Source organism: Marmota flaviventris, chromosome 2, assembly GCF_047511675.1.
Source record: "Marmota flaviventris isolate mMarFla1 chromosome 2, mMarFla1.hap1, whole genome shotgun sequence".
Taxonomy (NCBI): domain Eukaryota; kingdom Metazoa; phylum Chordata; class Mammalia; order Rodentia; family Sciuridae; genus Marmota; species Marmota flaviventris.
This window is the reverse complement of record NC_092499.1, coordinates 39,847,372-39,867,741: the sequence shown is the minus strand read 5'-3', so window position 1 is coordinate 39,867,741 and position 20,370 is coordinate 39,847,372. Positions and strand designations below refer to the sequence as shown.

Here is a 20,370-nt window from a genome sequence, read left to right as displayed (position 1 = left end):
TCTCAAAATTAACATTAACATTTTATCTATCATATAGTATACAAATAACCCAAAGATTTTCTTCACTTTCATTTGCTTTACTAAAATGAGTTTTTTTTTTAAAGAAATGTTTTTGTTCAGTATACTGATTTTAATAAAAATTATTGGAAGAAGGCAAAAAAAGCTAATGATCTCATTTTTGTATGGTAAGATTGTAAGTAGCAGTGATAGAGTGTGTTGTGTTGTCCTGTCTGCCCCACATGGAGACATCCAGGGTGGCAAGCAATTTGCTCCCACCACTGAAGCACATGAAAACTTGTCTTTCTTAACAAACTACAGCAGCTAGAGTTAGACATGTGACCCAGAGCATCCAATGAGTGGCTGCTGTCCGGGAAAATGAATGTAAGGGGAGTGAAATAAAGGATCAGTTAGAAGTTCCATGAAACCAAAGAGCTGGCAGCCAAATGCCATGACAGAGAACAAATACTCAAGACCCTAGAGCTTAGCAGCACATCAACTAATTGTCCAGCGACAGAAGGGCCAGAAATGCCACACATCCAGTGACAATGAAGCAAGCAGTGATATCTAAACAAACACTTCACATAGCAAGATCATGGCTAGGAACACTGTCTTAGATGCTGCCCAGCCCTGGGTCTCATTCTTCACATGGATTATATATGCCTGGTACCCACCTGGCACCCTTGTCATCAGAAGTTAAGCAAGAGTGAATTTCCGTCTGTATCTCCACTCCCTGTGAGTTCTATGACTTTCTTTCCTTTTACTTATTTCCAGACCTTTTAAGATCTGATTATATAACACATTGTACAACTGTTAACTTTTGAATTAAAAGAAAAGCAGTAAAAATATTCTTCACTGCCTCTGTCTTTAATTTGTGTGACAAAATTTCAGATATAAGCTTCAGATACATCTATGTTAAATGTGCTTCAAAAAATTATATTAAAATAAACATTGAATTAAATCTGGGTTTGGACATGCCTTAAGAATTTTGTAACATACATAAGCAATCTTCTTTTCCGTTTAAAAGAAACATTATGGGTAAGTAAGAAGGTCATTTTTTGTTGACATAACCTATGGACAAAGGGACATGGAAGAAGCATTGAAATGGCTGCCATGCCCTACCACATGTATGCGTTGAAGGCAGCAAGGGCATGATGATCCTGGAAAGACAAGTGCATGACTTCATTGAAACTATGTTTTTATCTCTCGTACTATCAACTACCAAATGTCAGAAATTTGGAAGAAAGAGGAAAATGAGTGATTCTTCAATTAAAAACCCTACATGAAGCAAAATAATTTGCAAGTTTAATTTGACACTTATAGACATCTGGAGAAGCATTTGGTAAATTTAGAGAAGTTCCACTGGATGTTTCACAACTCCTCACTGCATATTTCTCTCATTAAAACCAAAGGCAAATCATTATTTAAAATGACATCATTTTCTCCCAGTAATTAAAACTAAAATCCAACTTTTAATAACATTTAACTGTACATTACTTTTTTAATAACCATCACATTTTGGTAGGTACAAAATCCCAGAAAGTTACGCTAGCTGTACATAAAGGAAAATTGACTTTACTCATTAACTCCCTGATTACCCGGTCCAATTAATCTTGGAATAAGATGTGTGATTTTCTTTGGCTAATGGAAGGTAAATGGATGTAAAGTATGCCATGATTGAGCAGAAGCTCTGAGCACTTCAGTGATTGCTCCTTTATTTATACCATGAGAATTGCATGACCCAAACTTCTGATCCTTCCACTTGGACCTCAAATTAAAAAGCAATACAGAAAAAGAGAAGAGTTGTTATTGAGTGACAATAGCCACAGACGTGCATGAAAAGAGAAGCTGTCATAAGCAAGTGAAATTTGAGAGATGCTTGTTGTTTGTGTGTGATAACGAAACCAAAGCAAACTAATTCATGTAGTATTAATCTTCATTGTGCCTATACCTTCAGATCACATAACTCTTCACATTCTTTATTACCTGTTTAAAATCTAAAAATGAGAGTATTTTTTGCAGAATTCCTATTTTGTATTCTAATTAGAATAGCTCAAATCACATTGTACCCCTGACTTAAGGTAGGAGCATCGAGTGAGATCATTATCTTAGCCTATCTACTCCACTCCTAGAATCCATGGAGTCCAGAGGGTAGGCAGTAACTTCAACTGCAAGGTTTGCTGAATGAAAATTGATGATTTTAAGAAACTGAAAAAAGGGAAATAAATGATCAGAAGCCAGTTAAAAAATAATTATTATGATATGAAACAAGATACATTTTTAGTGTCCTCACATAAACAGTATTGAAAACTTTTTGGAAAATAGATGCATAATTCATATCTGAAAATGTGTGGATAGAATTACAATTTAGATTATTGCTCTTTTAATGATATATTAGTTGACTGTAACATGACTCTACTAAATTTCAACAAGAGTAAAGATACAAAATTCCAAAAGAGCTAGGTCATATGCAAGAATTATCAGTGAATTTAAGGATTACTGGAAAAACTTTTTAATGAGTTTGAAAGGTAGTCTAGGTTTATTTCCACTAGACATTTAACCTGTAAAGGGTTAAATTTTTAATTTGAGACAAAAGTCATTAATATATTTACTAACCATCAGGAAGGTTATAAAGAAAATCAGAAGTCTGTACTCATATTTGCATCCTTAGGGTATTTTAGATTAATTAATGGAGATACCTAACATTTCATCATTCTTATCTTAAAACATATTTTCCAAAAAGAAAATGCAAACATACATTGTATAGCACGTTCATTTTACTTTGTTTTGCAATATTAGACAGAAAAAGGCTGTATATATTTACTCTCTTTATTTTCACTAGCAATTGAGGTAGATTTTTAACTATATTAAGCAGTTCAAATGGAAACCAGTAAGTACAGGAGCAGAACAGATAGGTGGTAAAATGTATCATATAAGAAAAGTAAGGAACTGAAGATGTCACAGGAATGGCTAAGTGAAAAATAAGATGGGATTCCGTTAAAGATCGAAGAGATAAAATTTGATGGCAACAGTGAAGTCTGGTAGAAGGGCAAGTAGTTTACACCCCTAAAAGGGTTAGAGACTGGGATTGATTTTGGAAGAATTTGAAATCTACTTTTCCCTTACAATAAGTGACACTAACTTATTTCTCCAGACTGGTGATGTAGCTCAGTGATAAATAATTTGTTTAGCATACATGAGGCCCTGGGTTTGATGCCCAGCAAACTCTGCCCCCTTAAAAATATTTTCTTTTGCTCTTTCTACTGAAAGATTACTGAAAAAAAATCCAGGAACAAAAGGCTTATGGTTGTCTTATGTATTTTCAAAAGCCCACAGTTGTGAGGTAGAAAAATAGAAGGGTGTCATTAACATAATCTTTCAGGATATCTGTTATTCTAACTTCACCACATACGAGAAAATTGAAACAGAATTTGATTGTGAAAATGCCTTTCCATCCTTCAAAAAATGCCCCTTTAGTGAAATTATTAGTAAAAATGAGCTCAGTTGTATCATCTACTGTGAGCACACAGCTGCATCAATAATGATTTTTCTCTTTCGGCAAAACAAAAGAAAAATTCTTAGGCAGGGTGGAAAGGCAAGGCAAATGATTTTGTTGTTGTTGCTTCCTTTTGAAAATGAGTGAAATGAGCTTATAAAAATGAAAAGACAGATGCAGCAGGTAATATATGCCCATTGTTACAAATGATGCTATGGTGATTTCGAGAGTTATCACTCTATATAATGAAGCTTCTACCTTGAGATTGTCTTAAGTCCACCCTTAAAAGCAAAACTATAGGCAGTAATCAAATTCCATAGATTCTCTTCCCCTATACATTCTTTATTATCCTTCTCCCCTGGAAGCTTTCCTTATTTTAATCATTAAAAAGACTTTTCTGGCTCTGCTCCTCCCCATTCCACAGATAGCGCACCTTCTCATGCAGTGCTGTGTCAGCTGCATCACTAAGACATGCGTGGCTCCTCTAGTGGGGTAAATGTATTGGACCATATTGAACGACTGGAAAAGTGGATATTGTCACCATTAACGATACCATCATTGACCTCAAATACATATTATATATACTTTGGAATTATTCCATCCATGGCACAGTCATGCAGTCATAAGTGAAAACTTCATCTCCAGTTTATGGAAGCAAGATCCCACCAACAGCTAATGGAATTTAACTGGTGCTGGATTTTTATGGAATTCACCAGTGTCTTCACTACCTAGAAGAAGACTGGGGCTCACTTGAAGGGTGAATCCCTTTCCTCTGATGCCCCCCACATTTATGATGGGTATGAACCATGGGAAGAATAATAACTCCCTGAAGATCAGCAGTGCCTCTTATAGTACAAACTGCTCAGTCTCCTGGCCATGGTCATCCATGACAACTTTGACATCAGAAGGGACTCATGACCACAGTTCATGCCATCACTATCCCTATAGGACCATATATAGTTCCTTGGGGAAACTGTGGCATAACAGCCCTGAGGTGGCCCAGAACATCATTCCTGTATTCACCAATGCTGCCAAGGCTGTGGACAATCTCATCCCTGAGCTGAATGGGATAACCTCTGGTATGGCCTTTCATGTCAGTCATGGATACAATCTGTCATCTGGAGAAAACTGTCAGAATTGACAATATCAAGAAGGTGGTAAAGCAGGCATCAGGGAGACCCAAAAAGGCATCCTGGACTATAGCAATGATCAGGTTGTCTTCTGTGATTTTAATAGCCAATCACTATTCTTCTATTTTTGATGCTTGGGTTCATATTACCGTAAGGTTCACTTTCTCCAGATCCTGATGACAATGGATTTGGTTACAGCAACAAGATGGTGGAACACATGGCCTCCAAGAAGTAAGAGCGCCCTGAATCACCAAGAGCACAAGAGAAAGAGAGAGGCACTCAGCTGCTTGTGGGAGGTGAGGATCTCTGCCCAAATTTGTATACCAACACACTGAGAATCACACCTCTTCAATTCAATTTTCATCCCAGACCCCTTGAAAAGGGGAATCTTCATATATCACTGATAAAGTCTTCTGCACCCAGCCAAAAAAAAAAAGAAAGAAAAGAAAAGAAAGGAAAGGAAAGGAAAGAAGGAAGGAAGGAAGGAAGGAAGGAAGGAAGGAAGGAAGGAAGGAAGGAAGGAAGGAAGGAAGGAAGGAAGAAGAAAGAAAGAAAGAAAGAAAGAAAGAAAGAAAGAAAGAAAGAAAGAAAGAAAGAAAGAAAGAAAGAAAGAAAGAAAGAAAGAAAGAAAGAAATTTTACCTTTGGTCAAGTGGACTCTCTCTTGGGATCAGGAGGCCACATTGTGCCAATCCAAGACCTATATTTTAAAATGTAACAAAAGCCAAGATATATATTTGTTTAAGTTCCTGGAATTCACTAGTGAATTATTCATTTAGAAAGCAATGTAAAAACTATCCCCTGATGTTGAAGGACACAGTGGTATTGCTTTGTGGCATACTGTACAAGACTGTTCTTCTAAAAGGACCTGGGATAAGAACAGACATCACTAGCAAAATCTTACAACTTTAATCTGGCAATACATTTCCTTTTCTGTTTTACCCTCTGGCTATTGTGCTGGGGAAATAGTTGATACAACAACAACAAAAATTAGCAGATATTCTCACATATTGTGGAAAATTGATTATATTAAGAGAGGGAAGAGATCTTAGTCAAAGAATTGAAAATTGCAGATTTAAAAAAAATGGCCATTTTGTTTTGTAGTTTCAACTTACAAAGAAAAAGATGAAACCTAATAGGAACAGAGATCCTAGAATAGGATTCTAGATGCCTAATTGGACTTAACCAAAAAATCCACTTATTTCTGTGTTACTTCAAAATACTTCCTTGTGAGATTTTTTTTCTTCATAGATTCCCTTAGCTCAGCACAACCCTGTCTTCTACCCACATGGAAATGCACCTTATCTTGTCAAAAGAAATTCTAAAGGAGGTATTAAGCATATTTTTTTGTTGAGCATATTTTTTTGACTTTAAAGAATTAAAAGTGCAAATGCCAGTTTCTAACATAATTGGTAAGTAAGTAAGGTTGACTATTAAAATGTTTAATAACCAATAACTCATATACACCAACTAATCTAAACATCTTCCATAACGAACCAGTTAAAGAATACCAGAATATACTCATGAAGCACCAACTCTGGAGATTAGAATTTAGGAGGACAAAAATAGGATAGGAGATTGCTATTATTATGTTATCAGCCTTGGTGTATTATTTGACCTATTAAATTATATGTATAAATTATGTCTGAAAATTCATTTTAAAATGAGTACATCTAGTTATGTTTAGTCATTGAACCCTATCGGATCTATTTAATGCTAAAGAATTCATATGAGAAATATACATAGGAAATATTAAATTCAAGCGAAGTATTTGAAACAAAAGTCTATACTGGGGAGAGTGTTTCTGCTGTATAAAGTACTGCTCCACAACCAAGGTGCTTACTTCAAAATGAATAAATACTTTTACCTCTGTTTAGAGCCAGAAGCTGAATAATACACATCAAATTCTGTGAAGCAAAGTGAATTGAATTAAAAAGATAAGGCAGAGTTCCTCTTGAGGAAACTGCTAAGTAATTGCACACTATTAGGTGTTAATTTTCAACAGGTGCTGCTTAAATGTAATGTAGTATCATCTTTGTATTTAATAAGGTCTCTAAGTTGCAAGTCCCTGTGCCAAATTTTATACTGATTCATTTAAATTGGATGGAGTTATTACACCTCCCCCAAAACAAATAGAGATAGACATGCCATTTAGTAACTGTAAGGGGCACCACATTAATTATCATTCTTAATTTCCCTCCAGAAATCATTTCTGTCAATAATTCTATCTCAACTAAGATGAATGGGAGGCAAGGGCATTAGATTTAAGCAGCAGGCTGCTGACAAACTGGTTTGGGGAGTGCAGCCACGATCAGATCAGAGAATGTGAAATGGTGAAAAGTACCTTCCTACATTGTGGTATACAGATGTACAGAAAAGGGAAAACAGTTACCTTTCCTAACATTGAATTTTTGTTGAAATACAGATGCTATAATTTGGATATGTGGTGTTCTCCTAAAACTCATATGTGAGACAATGCAAAATAGTTGAGAGATGAAATGATTGAGTCATGAGTGACTTAAACTAATCTCTGTGTGTTAATCCACTGATGAATTTACTGGTGGTAACTGTAGATACATAGGGTATGACTGGAGGAGGTGGGTCACTATATGCTTTGGGGGTTATTATGTCCCTGGTGAGCAGACTTCCTTCTGCTCCTGTGATGCCAAGTTCTGACCTGCTTTCCTCCTACACACCCATTTACCATGATGTTCTGCCTCACCCTGGGCCCAGAACAATGGAGTGGCCATCTATGGACTTAAACGTCTGAAACCCTGAGTGCCAAATGAACTTTTCCTCCTCTAAAACCATTTTTGTCAGGTCTTTTGGGCACAGAAGCAATAAAGCTGACTGAAACAATAGGGTATGAATGAATAACTTTTGCAATTTCCCAATAACAGCTGTTTTTTTAAAGAATATCAAATAAACATTTCCCCTTACCTTTTGGAGTTCAAGAGACAAGACCTAAGGTAAGACCTAGACAAAAGAGTTTAGAAATAAATGGGCTGCAATTGAACATTGAAAACAATATGGAAGTTTCTATGGAGAAACATGTTAAAATTCTTTGTGGAGATCAATCAAGGCATAGAAATGTATTAACAAAATGTGAGTTACAAAGTAACACAAGATGATAAATCATTTTATTCAATTCCATAAATATTTAAGAGAGGACTTAGAGATAGAAAATGGTATAGTCTGGCCCTCATGTTAAATATCACCTAAAAGTAGAAACGTAGCACATAAGCAAATAATTTAATAATGACTAAACAGTTATTACTCTGTGGTTAATTTTGCCTAGGACTAGATGACTTTGTTTAAAAGGAATCTATTTGAAGTATATAAGAGACTGTTAAATTGAGATGGAAAGAAAAGGAATTCTGTGGAGATGAAAGATCAAGAAAACATGAAAGTACACAACACATTGAAAGATGCATGAGCAGTGTGGTGTGGTTAGAATTTATGGCAACTTATTTTGAGCAGCAGCAATCGGATACATTTGTTGCTATTTCCTCAATTAGATAAATAGCCTGATCTGTCAGAATTAGGGCTCCAGCTCATGTTTGCCTGTGCTCTACATTTTGTAAGTAATCACAACCCGCACTGCAAATAGAAACCCTGTCACCTAATGTGTATGGTGATATTCTCTTCATGACTACGATTGTGCTCCCACCAACAGAACCAAAGCACTGTCCCATCTGAAGCCTTCGCAGACCTGAGCACACATTTTCTTCCTATTTCTGTCCTATACGTGACATGAACCAAGCCAGACTAAATCTAAAGTTTAGCCTCTCCTACCACATCAATCAAGGAATAATTATTATCCTTAGCACATTAAAATTCTTCTTCAAACATTTTAAGAACTAAAACATATTAATCCTTTGGAATAAATTGTGAGAAGGCTTTGGGTGCCACCCTGAATAGATAAAATAAAGATCATAATTTTTTTTGCATAAATTTTAGACTCTTTTAGTCAGCTTTTTGCTGCTGTGACCAAAATACCTGACAAGAACAAACTTTCTTGCATTGTCCCACAGATGAGCTTCTGGTGGACACCTCGTATACAAACAATAACACATAATCTTAGAAAAATATTTTTTCAAGTGAACATTATATAAACATTTTACATAATAACTATTTGTTATAATGATTTTCATCTTTTCACCCCAAGATGTCCTTGTTTTATAAGTGTCACAATTATTTATGATTTTTCACATGATAATATTTTCAATATTTTATCTACACTGCCAATAAATCTAAAAGATCAACAAAAATTTAAGTGTTTTTTGGGGGGAATGAATATTTTAACTACTGCTGGGATAAAGGGAATTCAGCTGGATAGTCTAGTTTTCCATCCTTGCTTTTATATTCTCTTAAATAAGATCCCCACAAATTTCATAGTAATAATTATATTGACTATGATAAAATAAGCACTCCTGATTTAAAATTATAGAAGTCATCCCTCCTTCGGAACTTACAACTCCAAAGTTCTGAGAAGCATTCATGTTCATTAAGTATTTTCAATACTAGCGACCCCACACTTGAGTGTCAAGAATTTGACAGCCCTGGTGTCATAAAGAAAAGCCTTCCAAAATAACCATGTTCATGTTTACTCTGGCTCAGAGGGAAAATGTCCCAGTTTTCACTGTCCATGTACTATGATTTTTTTTTCAGCTGTAGAAACAATAAATGAATATAACTTGATTATTTCAATTTGATAACAACTTTGATAACTTGAGTTTTAAAAATCATTTCAAAATCAAAACATCTAGAGAGCCACATCTTTGAAGTAAGTAGTGAATGCAGATATTTTCAGTAAAATTAAGAAGATAGAAATGTTTCTAATATAACTAGATCATGAACTCTGCATCAGGACTGTCAACGACCCACTGAAACTTCTGGATTACTGAAAAACTGAATTCATATAAGGCAAATGATGGACATGTCAATTTGTACTAATTTATGAGCTTTTATTTTCAAAGTTATTCTCTGTTATGAATATTGTCATTTGAAAATTAGAATAAGAAAAGAAACATTTTCATTATTTGCCTTGATTCATTGCTTGGATGTTTGTTTCAGCAAAGTAATAAATAAAATAGGTTTTAGAAAACAAAGTATATGTTCATTATCACAGATCTATGGAAATGCTTGTATTTTCACATCAAAACAAGCATTATTTCATCTGGAATCATATGAAAATTTGGGACATAGAAAACTTTGGCTAAAATTTTGTGGAAATTCATTAGGAGAGCTAATGTCAGATGTAGTATTTAGAAGCCTCACACAGGAAGGGTTTATCTCACTGATCAGTTTATCTCACTGATCAGGATGGCAGGAATCATTTTCCCCTCTGAGTCATCCAAAGCTAGTTTTAGGAATTCTTGTCCACTCTTTCATCCACAATCAATATAAGAGAAAATGTGATATTTAAAGAACATTGTTAATGTCATTGTCATAGGCAATTTAATTGGTCTTCTGTCATAGAAAGAAACTAATTCCACTTAAAACTGAACTTTAACTTTTTTTTTTTTTTAAAAAAATGGAAGTTGAAAAACTACATCAAGTTTTTGAAATTTATTTTCAGATACCAAGAAAACTGCATGGTTATATTAAAAAATGAATAAACATAAAATGTTAATTAAAAAAAAAAAAACTAGAAATAGCAGCATAATTAAACTGGTCAAGGAAAAGACAATGGAATTAACTAATGTCATAAAAGGAGTGAAGGCATCCCAAAGTCCTATGTTTTATCGTAAGAACATACCAGCAATCATAAGTAAGATTCAGAGTCATTATTATATGGTTATTTTACTGAAGTTCGTTTTGAAAGCGCCTATAATAAATAAAAAGGCCCATGTCCTCAAGGGAATTACCATCCTTTTTTTTTTTTTCCCTTCATTTTCACATGGCAACAGCTAAAAGATTGTCATACATCTAAGACAGCTCTCCATTACAACATGATGACTGGCATTTTTACTTCCTAACCACAGTGGAGTTATTTTCAATCACAGGAAAAAGGGAAAAGAAAAACAGAAGAGGAAAAAGGAGACAAGAAATAAGGAGAGGTAAGGGGAGGAAAACTTTAACAAATCAACCCTGCTACCAGGTTTTATGTGAAACTTGTAAACCGATGTATTTGCTTTCCTTGAGATTTCTCTACCAAACATCTCCCAAACATAATAAGTTACAATTGACCTTAGCAATATAAATTTTCAAATTTGTGTTTTTGTGAAGTAGTTTTATGGGTTGGAGAGACACCTCAGTGGTACAATGCTATCCTAGCCTAAAGGAGCCCTGGGATCAATCCCCAGTACAACAACAACAAAGAACTCTTTTTATGAGGATAAAATATTTTCAAGCTATTAAAAAACACATTTGTGCACAATTTAAGCTTTAAATACTTTGAAAGATCATTTATCACACTTAACATTAGCATTAGAGAAAAATAGGAAACTAATAACTTATCTATCATTGTTCATTAATTTAAAGAATTTTAAGATTATATCTTTCATAAAGACATTTTAGCAAAAAAAAATTAATTCTTCTACAGAAGCCAAATTTGAAAGGACACTATAATTTTAAATCCTCAGTAATTTTTGGTTAATATTTTAAAGATTTTTAGTATAATTAAAAATAAAACTTGCATAATAATAACATAATTATTCTGTTTGGAAATATATTTTGATTTCTCATTGTGATTCAATTTATTTGAAAGTCATTTGTTATAATTATACATAATATTTTATCCACTTTTCTGTGACAGGGGCCCATAGACATGTGACCAAGTATAAATCATAGAATGACTATAATTATTAAAACTGAAAATGATCCCTGAAATTAAAGTAAATATTCTCTAGCTAATGAAGCACATGAGCAACTGTAAATTAACCAGCAACTCAAAATGGGTTCCAAATAGCAGATGATATTAAACCTTAAATATCACCAGATGTCAAACTTCTGTCTTCTTCTCACTGCAAGTCTACTTGACTGTCTAGTTATGCCCCTGGTTCAGCAAGTACTTAATAAAAAAAAACTCAGAACAACTTAAAACATACATTAAAATTACACTAAAACATGAAAAGACAAGTGCTTCATGATCTTACTCATATGTAGACTCTATGAAAGTAGATATTATAGGAGTAAAGAGAAGAAAGGTACGTCCCAGAAACTGGGGCAGTACACAAAAAAGAAGGGTTTGGGGAGATGTTGGTCAAAGATAACAAAATTTTGGTCAGATAAGAGAAATGAGTTCAAGAAATCTATTATGCAACATGGTGACTATAGTTAACAGAATATTTTATTCTTGAAAAATGCTAAGTGGAAGTTAACTGTTCTTTTCACAAAAATGTATGTAACTAAATGCAGTAATGTATATGTTAACCAGCTGGATTTAATCATTCCACTGTGTACATGTACTTCAAAGCATCATGTTGTGCATGATAAATGCATATTATTTTATCTATCAAAAATAAACAAATTAGAATCTAATACGATAATTTCATGGGAAACATATACTTCTTTATTTAGGCTTTTGTTTCAAATTAAAGTGAGATGGTCATAAGTTTGCATTTAAAAATACGATTTGTTATGTTCAAATTCATCCTACTTATAAAAATAGGAATAGAGATAGACATGGTTTTGCATATTCTGCACGTCCCCTGAATAATTTCACAGTGTGAGGAGTTCAGACCTGAATAGTAGAGCAAATACCTGATTTTGGTGAACAAGGTTTACCTCTAAGCAAAGTGAAGACCATATGAAGAGGGGCATTTATGAATTGTGATATTGTTCTTGGATTGGAAGACCTGATGACACCTCCAAATCACAAATAAACATGAAAGCTGGAGATGCAGAGCCCTTTCTCTCACATCTTTTTCTTCCCCGGAGTCAAATCCTTTCTTTCAAGTACCATCAGCTAACACCACTCACCATATACATTTTATTTAACCCTGAAACTTAAAAAAATAAATAAATAAATTGAAACTCAGGACTTTAAACTCCATTAAAGAGATTTTTTTTCTCTCTTACTGTTCCCTGGGTTCGCCTGATATTTAGTTTATCCTGCCCTCTGATCTACCTTATATGTAACTAATAGTACTGATGATGCTCCTCCAGTTCTGTTATCACACTGTTATTACTCTGATGCTCCTGTTCTTACACTGTTATTACTCTGGCTCCTTAGATTAGACAAAATGTTCTTCCTTCGCCAGCCTTTGAGAACAATATAAACTAATATTCTTGTTTAATAACCCTCAGTAGAGCACCCCCAGATACTCAGGAGAATACCCTTCAGAAAGCCTTTGTTTTTATTCAGGCATAGTTCTGAGTGTCTTATTGCATTCTGGAACATTTCTCTCCCTGCAACTTCTGTAACCAGAGGCCTCACTGCCTCCATTGCTGTTGCTGACCCTTCTAAGATTCTGGCTCCATTTTTCAACTCTCTTTAATGGGTGGTGGGGGGAGGGGCACCTCAACTGCCATTACTCAGAAATCAAAGGAGAAGACAGAACTAACCCTTGGGTTATTTCATTCTAGACCTGGTATAAACCTCTCCAATTCTCTATGGCTCAGCAAAGATGAAAATAAACTTTTAAGACACATTTGTCTTTCTAAAGATTTGGCTAAAATGAAAGGTAGGTACAACAAAAGAATTACTTGTATGAGCTACTGGATATCACTACTCTCCAAGCCCAAAAGCTAAGGCCCTTCTGCCAGGCTTTCTCCCCATCATTTCTGATATTGCCTAAATGAGATAAAAAATCAGCTTACCCTCAACCACGGAGATTATTTTGAGTATGTCCACAGTTTCAAGTTCAGAATGGAACAATCATAGTGATTCTAAAAGAGTATTTTTAATTATTATTTTTTTTATCCTTAGATCTTATTCCCCATTTCAGGGAACCATTTTAAAGAATAAATAGGGAGAATTTGTATTCTTTTCGACTAAAACATTTCTACCTCTCACAGGAATATACTCTTATGTGGTTTCAAGAAGCTTGTCACACTATAAAACAGATTTTAACATTAGCAAACGTATTTTAACCTGTCAAAAATACCACCAACTATGGAACATCAATAACGCTAACTATGTATTGCTCTGCCAAGAAGAGATTCTTCAGCCTTTCTAAGACTACTGCTTTTCTCATGCATAATTGAAAAATTCTTGTTGATAATTGTGCTTATATCTTAAAAATACTGCTTTTTCTGGTTGCCATATCCATGAAAAAACAGTTGAAGGGAGAGATTAATTTCAGAGGAAGTAACTTTTATCCCAGATTCCTATTAGATGATATGGCTTCTAAAATTAACATCCTTGAGTTAATCTTCAAGACCATCCAAAAACTTGCTATCACATAATTAATCAATATGTCACTGTTTCTTTACATGCTGGTTAAGGTCATCACTACAATTTAACATAATTACTGATTGCCATATCTTCCTGGTATCTTACCTTGCTCTCTCTGAAAGTCTGCATTCTTCACTTCCTTAAAATCCAAGTGCCTGGGGCTGGGGTTGTGGCTCAAAGGTAGAGCCCTTGCTCTCCTAAAATGTGAGAGGCCCTGGGTTCAATCCTCAGCACCATATAAAAATAAAAATAAATAAAATAAAGGTATTGTGTCCAACTACAACTAAAAAAATAAATTTAAAAAAATCCAAGTGCCAAAGTGTATTGTTTGCCTTATGAGCTCTTATTCCACAACCACCCTTTCCCTTCTCTTTCACTAACCACAATAGGACACATACACTAGCCTGTATTCCTTCAGAGAGTCTCCCAGGAGAACTTACCCTTTGGAGAATGCAAACAGTAGGTAAAGTCTAGAATTGTACAATCATTGTTATATCAAAAGAGAGGCACCTAAACATATTGCCAACACATTAAGGAGGGCAGATGCAAAAAAATTAAAAGAAGGAACCAGAGCAGGGGTGACAGTTCACTTCGCATGATCAATCCTTTTCAGAAATCAGAACTTCCTTTGAAATTTTCTGTCATGGGAGTCAATAAATCACCTGTCATTTTTTCATGCAGTTGGACTTTCTGTTACTTGCAATGGAAAGTGTATTATCTACTATGCATAGTGTAAGCCTCATCATCTTCCAGAAGCCTTTCACCCTGGAGCCAATGTGACTGTTTCCCTGCTACTTATCTTTTCCTCAGCTGTTAAGTGTAGTCTAACAGGGTAATCTGCAATAATCCATATTAATAGCAAATTAAATTACAGAAAATCTGTTTCGGTATTTAAAATGTCCCTAATTAGATTACAAGCTTCTAAAGGCATAAAGAAAATCTTCTGTTGCATTTTTTTCCTTTCAACAACTACATGCCAATTGCTTCCTAAGACTTGAATCTAGCAAATACCGACAAACTTTAAAGAATAAGGAGAACAACGAAAATGATAAATTTTGTTGTACAGGTAATGACTCAGTAACACACATCCCTCAGTTAACAGATTATCTAATGACTCGGTAACATACATCTTGTGGTTAATAGATTACCTAATGCACTCAAACTTGCACTTGAGCACTATTGAGCTTGCCTGATCCCAAAGTCATTTCCTTTAATTGATGTTAAAATCACAAATATTTTGTGTTTAATAGAATTTTTCCAGTTTCATATTTATCAAGTTTTATTGTTTCATCTCATTATTTTAGGGACACCTTACTTTTATACGAGACATATAAAGTGAAGAGTATAGGTATTAAATACACAAAAATCAACTTAATTTTACATCCTAGTCTTGAGATTTGATTCCAGATACCACAAGTTGATAATTTTGCTGGTAATAAAACTGTTCATTAAACATATACACGGCAATGAATGTTCTTCAAAAGGCATCACTTAGCTTTTCTGCAACCATCAAGTCCTCATTACATAGAAGGAACATAATAGGTTAGTTTAAAATTCATATCAGGCTCTCAAATGCTGAATTGAGCTCATAATTTAGATTGGCATGTTTCTCTTCTTAGATTTTATATAAGGTTGAAACCCCAAAAGGAAGCCTTTTTCTATTCCTAGTGAACCTCAATTCAAAAAATAGTGATTGAATATTTATATTGTGTCATGATCTATGTACAGAATTAGACAATGACTAACAATACAGCAGGTCTTTGCTGTCAGGCAGCTTGCTGTGTAGTATGTAGTTCAGGTGTATAAGTATAGAAAGTAATTTCAATACAATTTGAGAAATAGCTTGGAAAGGGAAGCTCAGTGTGCCACGGAAGAACATGAAAGGGGTAAATATATTACCCAACTTTGGCAGAATTGCAAAACACTTCCCAAGGAAATAATGTCTAAATTTAAAAATTCAGATGGAGCAGGATTTTAGATAGACTAAAGAAATTGACAATGCTGGAAGAACAATACTGCAGGCAGAGAGAACAACAAAAAGCAAAGGACTGAAACAAGACTGTGAGGCAGAGGTGATATGATACTTTGCATAGTTCTGGGTTAACAAAACTGACCTGTGTGCACAGAAATGCAAATGCAAATTTCCTGACTTTTGAATTTTTAATAGTCTTCTCAATATTCCTCTGAATGCTCAACTAGAGTATTCAGGGCCAGAGATGCAGATTGAATTTGAGAAGCAGTGTTGAATCTGGGATTCTCCCAAAGTGGCATTTGAAATTGCAGCTGTTTGTGTGTATTCCTTGGGTTAATAGGTTAACATCTTCAAAAGGAAATATATATATATATATATATATATATATATATATATATATATATATATATATGTCAAAGATTAAAATACCATTATCTGTATGGGTTAGTGGTAAATCAACCAATGCTCATTTTATACTAAGTGTTCAGTGGGAGTGGGCAGGCATTGAGAGAAATAGAAAAAAAAAATTATATATAACTGTCTACTACAAGCCAGTGTCTTGACATGCAGTCTTACTTAATTCTAATGTGGAAGGTTTTATTATTTGTATTATATGGATGAGAATACTGAATCTTGTAAAGTTTAAATTACTTGTTTAATTAAACACATAAAAAGTTTTATATGTGATGATTTTAATACACTGGAGCACCAATGTTGGGTTTGTGCCACTAAGTTAGCCTATGTGTTATACACCCTTCAAAATAAACTATTTGAAGTTTCTTATGATAGAGTCATTGATTTAAGTTTAAGCCTGTGTGACTTCAGTATAAAACTGTACATGCATATTCACTACTAGAGCCTTTATGTGCCTATATAATAAAAGGCCACAGCCACATGCACATCTATTATATGACATGCCCTCTCCACAAAGCAAACTGCCAATTTTAAAATAAATGAACATACAGCCTGTAAGCTCATGACAAAATCATATCATGAACTATGCTATGCTTTTAGTGAAAAATCATTGTATTTGTATAACTTTCATGTTATGATAAAGATATGAGGCACTCTAAGAGTTTTTATGGTTATCAAATTAATCCAAAACCACGTATTGAATATTTTAGTCTTTCAAATCTTGCTTGACAGGTTGATATTGTTACATACTGCAGAAAGTACATGGTTCTGATTTATGTACTACTATTTTCACTAACTAGCTGTTCTGCTTGAATATCTTTATTAATTTCAATACCTACTTTTTAAAAATTTCCTTATTTTTCAAATTATACATCCTAATCATTTTGTCAGGTTTTATAAACAAAAAGGTCCTACTTTAATTTGGGCAAAAATTTTAAGGAAATTCTGCTATTTAACTTTACTTAATAAAAAACAGAAAGCCAAGAATGACACTACTAGTGAGGGCATTCCTTATGTAATATGCTAATGATTTTTTTCCTTTTGAAAAAAAAAAGAAGCAAAAGTCATATTTCCTATGGAAATTTCAGGAAGTATAATTTTTGGCTTAAAATGTGTCATAAATCAAGGACAAATTTTACTAGGCAGTACAATTTCACAAAGAAAAATGGTTTGAATTATTGAACTATTGTTCTTAAGTAAGATAAAATAATTGAGTTAATAATTAGAGTCTTACTTTTCCAACTGATTGCAATGAAAGATGACTTTTACTTTTCCAGTAGAAAAAAAAATTGTAGGATATTAGTCTTACTTTGATGAGTACCTTTTCTTTAAATGCCTTATGTTAAAGGCGGGTCTTTTGAATGAACTTAGAACACAGGTTAGGAAGACTTAGAATGCAATTCTTGAAATTGATTGCCACTAAAACTGCTACATTTAATGAGGTTTTGTTTATACTGATTTTAAATATAGTTTTGTTGTACAGATTTTTCTGTATGTATTTTCATAAAGTCCTAAAAGATTTCCTATGAAGTTTAATTGCAATGATGTCATGAATAAGACATGTTTATCAAATTTTCTAATCATTTTTGTTGGTTTATAGAAATGATATTGACTTAATATATTGATTTTATAAAAGGTCATTTCATGGAACTCATTTTTTAGATACGTTAGAATTTCAGTGTATCCTCTTGGGTTTCTCAAGAAGGTAACATTATCTCCTCTTGGGTTTCTCAAGAAGGTAACATTATCTGCAAACCAATAATGATTGGGGCAACATTTATTTCAAAATCTATATGGTTCAATCTTATTTTATAGAATAAGCTACCTCTTCCAGAAAAGTAATGAATAATAGTCACAGTTGTGCTCAGCTTTGTCTTTAGCATAGAGCTTATAAAACTTACTTGCACAAAATGGTAATTACATGGTAAGTTCATGCAATATTATTACGTAGAAAAACATTCCATGGTCTTACAAGTCTGGAAAAAAATGTTAGGCTAAGTTAGGTAAGCTTCAGAAAAGAGAAGCCTCAGAGAAAAGACTTAGGAAGTTTTGCATGATAAATGCTTACTGTGAACATCCTGTGTGTGGTGCATCTGGAAGTTATTGGTTCACATTATATCACTAATTCACTCTAAAATTTATCTTAGGAGAGTGTCCTAAAAATGAATATGAATTGATTTTATTTTTAAATCATTATCTCTCCCAAAATCATGTTTTTGAACAGATTTGAGAATCCACTTATAATAAAATAGTTACATTTCTCTTTCAGTTTATTGTATTTGACTTATAGGATTTTGTTGTTTTCATCAAAGACACCATTTAATATGTTTATTCTAGGTTTGGTTTTCTTTAATTATATTTTATATATTGATCCCTTATCAAGCTATATTATAAGAATACTCATTTAAAATTCAGTGATCCTTTTGATTAAACTTTAGCCAAAATAATTTTATTTATTACTACTAATGTAGTTTCATTCTTTAAAATAAATTTTAGAGTAAATTTGCTTGTTTAATAGTTATATTTTAATTACCTTTTTTCTCAAGCATCTCCTAGAAATAGTATATAGTCATCATATTCTTTTAAATATTTGTTTTTAATTATAATTTGATAAATTCTTATTTATCAAAATTGGTATATTTTACTTTATTTTATTCAACTTTTTCTGAATGAACTACATTTTTCTACTTTTGTATTTTCCAGTGGTTTATATAAATATATCTTCTTTTAAATCTCATTAGTGATTACTTAGAAAGTAAAAAGTAATGTTTAAAGTATATTATTGTATTATCAGAATCAAATTGGTATCTATTGTAACATCTACCGGAAACTGCATTTCCAATATTAAGTTTACATCCTCATTTCTAAGGTTTTTACTTTTGCATTCAATTTTATTTCCAGATGAGTAAATATTTTGAAATTTTAGATAGTGTTTATGTACCATAACATGAAATGATTACCTCATAACCTAAATATTTCTGACTCAAGCAAATTACTATAACACATTATTCAGTTACAAAAAAAAATTGAACTAGAAGAAATACAATATTGGAAGTACACGTATTCTGTGTTGATTTAATTGACCATGTTGTATTTTAGAATTATTTTTGGATTATATTGTTATTCTCAGCCTCATGTTGATTTGTATCCTCTCTTCATATTTTTTCACTTCTTTCCTCCTAAATTTCCTTTTCTGCTCTTTTCCTTCTTCTTTCTCTGACATATCTGTCATTTTTCCACCTGACCTCTCTTTCTTCCCCATCCTCTCTCACACAATCTGAGATTACATGCTCAGATGTCTGGCTTCATCAGAACTTGTTGAGTAAACCTATCCTCAGAGTATATCTCTAATTTTATTATTTTCCTGTTACCATGAACCTTGACATTAGACTACATAACTCAGCCTGGCACTTGGTGCACGCCTGTAATTCCAGCAATTCAGAAGGCTAAAACAAGAGGATGGAAAATTCAAAGCCAGCCTCAGCAACTTAGTGAGGCCCTCAGCAACTTAAGGAGAACTTGTCTCAAAATATAAAATAATAAGGGCTGGGACCCCCACTCCCTCTCTCCCGCCCCCCACACAAAAAGACCGCCTAGCACTGAATGGAGGAGAATGTGGCTATTGGGAAATAGAAAGATGTTACTTCATTCATCTGCAACCCCCAGAGATAGCATAACCTGGGGAGGTGAAAGCACTAAGGCAGTAGTCACAGGCTTGAAGGAAGTCCCAGAATTGCCAGGAAAGCACAGGGTGAGGAACTCATATTTACTATTCAATCAACAATACCTAGCCCTATCTTAAAGGGACACAATCATAAAGCTAAAAGTCCATAAGTATAGTTCAATTAAAGCAATGGATGATACAACCAAAAACAGTCAACACTATTTAGTATAATATTTTATTTTTCTGAACAGGCAAGATAGATATGAAGTGTATTTTTAGGCTTCGGGTTCTTTTATGTGTACTTTGAGATGTTTCGACTCTTCTTCCAGTTTTTTCCCTTCAAACTCTCTGACAC

General features: G+C 33.6%; 1 pseudogene; it reads left to right on the top strand.

Annotated features, from left to right (window-relative positions):
- Positions 1–3,964: 3,964 nt before the first annotated feature.
- On the top strand, positions 3,965–9,196 carry LOC114088065 (glyceraldehyde-3-phosphate dehydrogenase-like; annotated as a pseudogene).
- Positions 9,197–20,370: the final 11,174 nt, after the last annotated feature.